Below are 6992 nucleotides of genomic sequence, written 5' to 3'. Positions count from 1 at the left end.
GGTGAGAGCACTGGGCTATGTGTGGCAGATTAATAACGTGATGCTATCTAAACTGACATTGTTTAGATAGTATGTATTCCTATCTAATGTCATTATTTGCTATGGCTGATGCAATTGGAAGAAAGATGAACTCTATGACGAATAAGTTTTTATGGGAAGGAAATCGTAGCAACAAAAAGTTTCGCTTAGTTGGATGGCAAGTGGTCACTAGTGCAAAGGAAGGGAGTGGGTTGTGGATTAGGAACTTGAGATTGCAGAATAAAAGCATAAAAGCATGTTGTGTTAATGGCTTTGGAGATTTAGCAGGAGCGAAGGGGCAGTCTGGATCAAAATAATTGAAGCAATCTATGGCAGCAGACAAGGCTGGAATCTCCCTTCAAATATTTCATACACTAGAGGGGAAGTATGGAAAGACATTTGTAAGTTATGGGCCAAGTTTCAACAATTCACCAAATTGAGGTTAGCAATGGAGTTAAAATAAGATTTTGGACTGACTTATGGATGGGTGATGAGTGCTTGAAACAAAAATTTCCTTTTTTTTTCAGTTGTTGCAATAACAAAGATAGAGTTCTTGTTGAATTTTCTTCCAACACGGGATGTCATATGAATTTTACAAGGAATATGAATGATTGGGAAATTGATGATTTTTGTCTATTGATCCTTCAACTGGATTATACCCACATTGATCAGAGTAAAAGGGATTCACTAGTATGGATAGCTAGTAATGATGTAACCGTTTCAGTAAAAAAGTGTTATAACCTTCTAATCAAGCAAACAAGATTTTGGGATACTAGTTGGCCCTAGAAAGGGATTTGGAGAACTAAAGCCCTATAAAGATAGCTTGTTTTGGTAGGATTAATCTTCAGAAAAAGGGTTTTGCAATAAGTAATCAATGTTATATATGTGAAGAAGAGTTGGAGATTGTGAATCACCTTCTTTTTTATTGTAGAATAGCTAGAAAATGTTGGAAATTTTTCTTCAGTATTTGCGAGATCTCTTCGATCATGCCTCTGCGTGTGAAGAAAGTATTGGAGAGTTGACAGCACAAGAGAACATAAAGCTTTGAAGCAAATATGGAGAACTATACCTTTGTGCATATTCTAGACTTTCTGGATAGAAAAAAATAAAGCTTGTTTTGATAAGCTAAAAGACCATATTTCTAGAGATAAATTAAGTGTTTACATAATTTGTTTGCTGGTGTAAAATTAGTCTCCTTGATAATATAGATCAATATATGGAGTTTTTGGAGCTGCTAAGGAGATGTTGTAATTGATGTATGGATATCTCCAGCAGTCTTTTTGTAACTTTTGATTTTGGTACCTTCTTGTTACCTAATTAATAAATCTTTACCGTATCCAAAAAAAAAAGTGTGTTGATGAATGACAATGTGTTGCAGGACTACTGCATGCTGCTGATTGAGCTTTGACTGAAGACGTGTTACTGGATGGTAACATGACACTAAATATTCATTAACCAAAACATGTTTTTGTACAGAAGCTTAGCGCTAACTAAGTATTAACTATAAAATTGTTCACGGAAACTTGTCATCTTACTGATGGTGATATCAAACATGGCATGTGCTGGTGGAACAATTGCAGGGTTAGATAAGAATAGGCAGTGGGTACCATTTATTAAAAAAAATTAATGGACACTGCAGAGGATTTTTTTTCTCAAACTGTCAGGAAGAGACGAGAATGGCCTGACTGGAAAGAGATGAATGGTCACTTAAAGGAGACATTGTTTTTTTTCTCATGCCCGTATTCTTTTTATATGTGTCTGTTCACGTGCTATCCTTCGGACATACTGCTTTTGACTATCACTATTAGCAGGGTACTTTTCTCATTGAAAGAGAAATTCTTAATGACACTTGCAAAATATGTGATCATGGCTGTACTTTTCTTCCCAAAGGAAAGATTGTATTGTTATGAATTTTTTCTCTGTATTATATATATATATATATATATATATATATATATATATATATATAGCATATCCCGTAGATATAGATAAAATCATAATTTATCTTAGTAATAAGTACATGACATTGTTGTGATTGTCAATATTTTTATCATTTAACTATAAATAATTCAATTCAAATTGATGAAAAGTCAGTAAATGTGAGCATCACAGTATTTGCAGAAAAATGAGTTGCCTGGAAATTTTTGGTGTAATCTGGAAGTTTTTATTCAACATAGGAAGTGGTTGTTCCTATTAGTAGACTAGGGTCAGCTGATAGAAATGTGAACGCTGCTACTTGATGCCTCCTATGTCCAATATATGCGAGCATAATTGTGATATTGGTACCGACAAAGAGCACCTGAATACATTTTTACTTATGTTTGAGATTTTAAGTTTAAATTTAGTGCAAAATTTAGATCACAATTTTGTTTATGTAGGAGTTAGTCTACTGAAAGGCAGCGGTGGCTTGAATATTGAGATGTAATACCAAATACCAGAGACTTGTTGATCAAACTTGCAAGTTCCTAATGTTAGAGTCATTTTTGTAGGTAGGCCATAAGTTGATGCATCTTTTAATTAGAAGGGGTAATATATAATATGTCTTGGAGGTTCAAGGGTATACCGACAATGTGATTCAGTTAAGGCACCAAATGGTGAAATGAATCAAACAATTTTTCTATTTCACAAGACTTTGCAAACTGTTACAAACTCCTTGGAAACTGTAATGTAGCTGGGGATCTTAGCCTTCTTTGATCATTAAAAGGATCTTTTGGTGCCTAGTGACAATATAGAAGGCAAAAGCTCTCATCTTCTCAAATATGAGTGCACTTAAAATTTACTACCTCAAATTTTAAAACTATGGTTTCTCCTTAAAAAAACCTTTCTTGTCAGAAAAGAAAAAGAGAAGTGACTGTGATGCTCCAATTCACCTTCAACACCCAAGGGAACTTCTTAATTTTGCTGTCTATAAAGTAACTTACATATGGTGATCAATTGTTTGTTTCCTAAAACAAGAATCTATCTATTAATTTGCGACTGTGAGTATGAGTATGTTATTTTTCACTTGGACATATGTCCTTGTACTTGACTCTTTTTTTGTGGTTTATGTAATGTGCAGAAATTCTTGCTTGGTGGGAGGCTAATATTTGGACCAGATGCTAAGTAATTGATAATCACTTTCATGCTCATCCTTGTCCCTGTTGTTCTATTTTATGCATTTGTGGCAAGAAATCCCGTGGTTGAACTCTAATGAGAAAGTGCAGGATATGCAATTTTGGTGATAACTATTGTCTTCACAATTTATGTTAGTTTATTAACTCTTCCTTTTAGTGCCTGTTAGTGATCCGTCAGACTTTGCGTATGTTTCAGGAAAATCCCATGTGTTCCTTCTTAATTTTTTTGAACAGAAATCTGTCTATGAGATTGTCTTCCCCTTTTTCCCTCCCAAAAAGAAGTAGAGCCTTGATTTCTGTCAAGATACCCACTTTACTCACCTTGTTGCTTACGTTGTTGTCAACTGCCTTTACCCCTGTTTTTTTGCTTAACTTTCATAACTTCCAATGTGCGTTCTTCTTTATTCTCATAAGGTTAGCGCTTATTCTTGAAGACGCACATATATTCTTTTGTGGTGGCCAGGTGGTTTACACCAGTTGGAATCCTATAGTCATCATAATGCTCTATTCCGTTGTTTCTTATTATTTCAATTTCCTAATGTGGTATTGGTTGCCATAGGTCTTTATACTTCTACTTTCAACATCAGCAAAGGATCCTGACATTGTTATTATCATCCTCCAGAGGAAGTTCGAGGGTATGATTCCTCAGCTTGCGTTGAAACTAGCAGTAGACTGCCTCGCTTCAATGAAGTCCTTGTGAATGGTTTGCCTATACGAGTTAAATATTGTGAAACGTGCATGTTGTACCATCCACCAAGATGATCTCATTGTTCGGTATGTGATAATTGTGTGGAGCGATTTGATCATCATTGCCCTTGGGTGGGTCAATGCATTGGGAAGGTAAGTACATCCATTTTTTCATTACTATTTCTTTTTCTTTAAGTTCCATGGATGATTTTCTATTTGTTGCTTTTCTTACGCTTCCTAATTTATTTGATTCATTTAAAGATGAAATGTGCCAACTGTATCCTGACTCCAAAATGTTGATATTGGAAAAAAGTTAATATCAATTTTAGGAGGAGAAGCTCTTCTTCTATTTAAAATGCTCTTTAGATATCCTATTGAGACACTTTAATTTTTTCTCTTCTTCTTTGTTGGTGCACAACAGAACTATCGGTGCTTCTTTCTATTTGTTTCTTCAACAGCCCTCCTTTGTGTTTTCGTCTTTTCCATATCGGCTTTGTATCTGAAACTTCTCATGGATAATTCTGGAACTCTTTGGAAAGCTTTCAAAGAATCACCGACATCTGCAGCATTGATGACTTATTGTTTTGTTGCACTGTGGTTTGTTGGAGTTCTTACTGGCTTCCATTTGTATCTCATTGGTACAAATCAGGTTAGTTTGGTTTGAAACCTCTTACAATTAATAATTTAAAAGCTTTTCTGTTGTATTGCATCTGAGTACTATCAATCATAGTAATATTTTTTATTCCAACATGACAACTCCATTATTGTCATGGTGTTAGAGGACACAAGTATGCATCCCTTCAAAGTGATTGATGGCTTGTCAGGGACACTTGTCCATGCATTTAGAAAGTTAAATACAATTGATTAGGAGAAACATAGAATATAATGACTCCCTTTTGGCCTCTATTTGTAATCATGGAGGGAATTCTCTATTGACGTTTCTTCTTTACATTTTGTTCGTTATTTTTCAAGGGTTGTTTTTCCAGAAAAAAATGTGACAAATGTTTATATGATTTTTTTAATTCATAATATATTAGAGGAAGTGGAATGTTCTATTTCAAGAATATGATCTATAGTTAAGACTTAAGATCATCTAAATTAAAAAATGTAAAACATGTATTTCCTCGTGTAATATATATTTCTTTCTAATGTTTTTTCCCTTTGCCAATCTGTGAGTGTGTTGTTTCTTTGTTCATGATAATGGTTTATATATTCCTCATAAGAGCCTCTCTACGGGCTGGACTCGTTGATTTAGCTATAAAGAACAAATGCGAAAGTTTGTTTCATCTTATGCTCTTTTTTCCATTTGTGTTTCATTTCATAAGATTCTCTACTATTTTAAACTTTATTCTTCTTGTCTTCCATAATTTCCTAAAGAAAAAGAATTGAAAAAACATTTGAAGGAGTAACTTTTTAGTAGTAAAAAAGGAGTGCTTGAAAGAGGAACAATATGAATGTTTTCTGTGATCCTATCGGACATTAAGAAAAAATAGTTGATAGATATACAACTTTTAGTTATTGTTGGATAAAGGGGATTGATGTCTTCTTATTATACATTTTTTAATTGTTTTATTGCTAATGATTTCTGCAGACCACATATGAGAACTTCCGTTATGAGGGAGACAACAGGGTGTATAACCGGGGATGCATAAAAGATTTTCTTCAACTATTCTGCACAAGGATTGAACCTTCAAAAATCAATTTTCGCAGCTATGTACAAGAAGGGGCGTCAAAGCCTCCTAAGAGTAACATTCAAGAAACAAATATAAATATCTCTGATGGGGGATACACAAATTAAGGTGGAATATGATGTTGATATTGGAGATGATATTATGAAGATATCCCAACGCCGCAACTCTGAGGAATTGGTGATGTTAGAGGTAGAGGAAGTGACAGGTCGCCAATTGGTCGTTCTGAGGCTGATTTTGGGTTTGGTAAGGAGTCTCAGCTTTCCTCCAGACACGCATACTAACTTTAAGCAGAACAAGTGAAAAAAAATCAAATTTAACATCACCATTTTCCCCATGCATTCCGATTTCTCCTGCTGACATTATTTAGATCACTCAAAAGGAGGTTCAACTAATCATTTATTGATGTTTAAGACGCAACACAATACTTGTTGCTAGCCATGAATATGCATCAATGTCTCTTTCTCGAGCTGGGCTCTCCCTGCTATCGTGAAGAGATGAGATGGATAATCGGTTCACAAGTGTTTGCTGGTTTTAACTATTTATTGGAAGAACTACAACTATTTGAATTCTTTAGTTTGTATCTAACTCTTGAATTTAAACAATGCATACATCTGTTCTTGTTATTAGAGTTTGTTCCATATAAGGATATAAAAACTAACATTTGAACAAATAGTTATGCATTGTTTGATAACCATGGCAGAGAAAATGGAGAAATGAGAGAAAAATGGTTATTCAAGTGAAGTTTCATTTAGTTGCAAGTAATTTCAATTTACTATGTCTCCATATGCAAATATCATGTTTGTATTTTATATAAATAATATGGTCAAATTTCATCAACAACCACCTAAAGTTGGCGTGACTTTTCACTCAGTTGGTTCCTCATGTGCAGAAGAAGCGGAGGCAAACCCGATTAAAGCCACGCTCAATTTTACTTATAAAGGGGAGCAAGCTCAGTGGTACAAACCTTTGTAATCAACGTTAACCTAGAAGTTGTTTGGAGCATGAGAAAATTCATAACTAGTACAAAGGAGAGACATGATAAACTAAGACCAATTCATCTCAATCTACATAAAGTATTGATTTGAACATGCGTCCCATATGTATCAAGTGTTTGCTACTTTCATTCTGAAAAGAAAAATTAAACCAGACAAAGGAAAAAGAATTGTCCCCCTTCTCCGGTAATCCACCCGCCACATGCCCACATATGTAGAAAAAGAATGAGCGGAGAAGGAAAAACAATTGTTTGACTTAGGCTCGTGAGGTGGTGAGTTTGTATAGGTGACGTAATGTGTATAAGATTGCAATCTTGAAATTACGGTTCAACTGCGTCTTTGGCTTTGAGGAGTGGTGAGCAACACAAAACTTGTTTCAATCAAATGAAAATGTATTATGGTTAAAGCTTTCCTTTGTTATAAAATTCAGCGATAAAGAATCTATCACTTCAAATAAGATGAGAATAAACTTTTAACGTTACACTTCAATA

The 6992-nt window shown here is 34.5% G+C and overlaps 1 pseudogene; it reads left to right on the top strand.

Moving 5' to 3' along the window:
- Window positions 1-347: 347 nt before the first annotated feature.
- Window positions 348-5809, top strand: LOC101249349 (protein S-acyltransferase 8-like; annotated as a pseudogene).
- The last annotated feature ends 1183 nt before the right edge of the window (window positions 5810-6992 follow it).

The sequence above is a fragment of the Solanum lycopersicum genome, chromosome 4 (genome assembly GCF_036512215.1).
Source record: "Solanum lycopersicum chromosome 4, SLM_r2.1".
In the NCBI taxonomy this organism is placed as follows: Eukaryota; Viridiplantae; Streptophyta; class Magnoliopsida; order Solanales; family Solanaceae; genus Solanum; species Solanum lycopersicum.
This window is presented reverse-complemented; position numbering and strand designations above follow the sequence as displayed.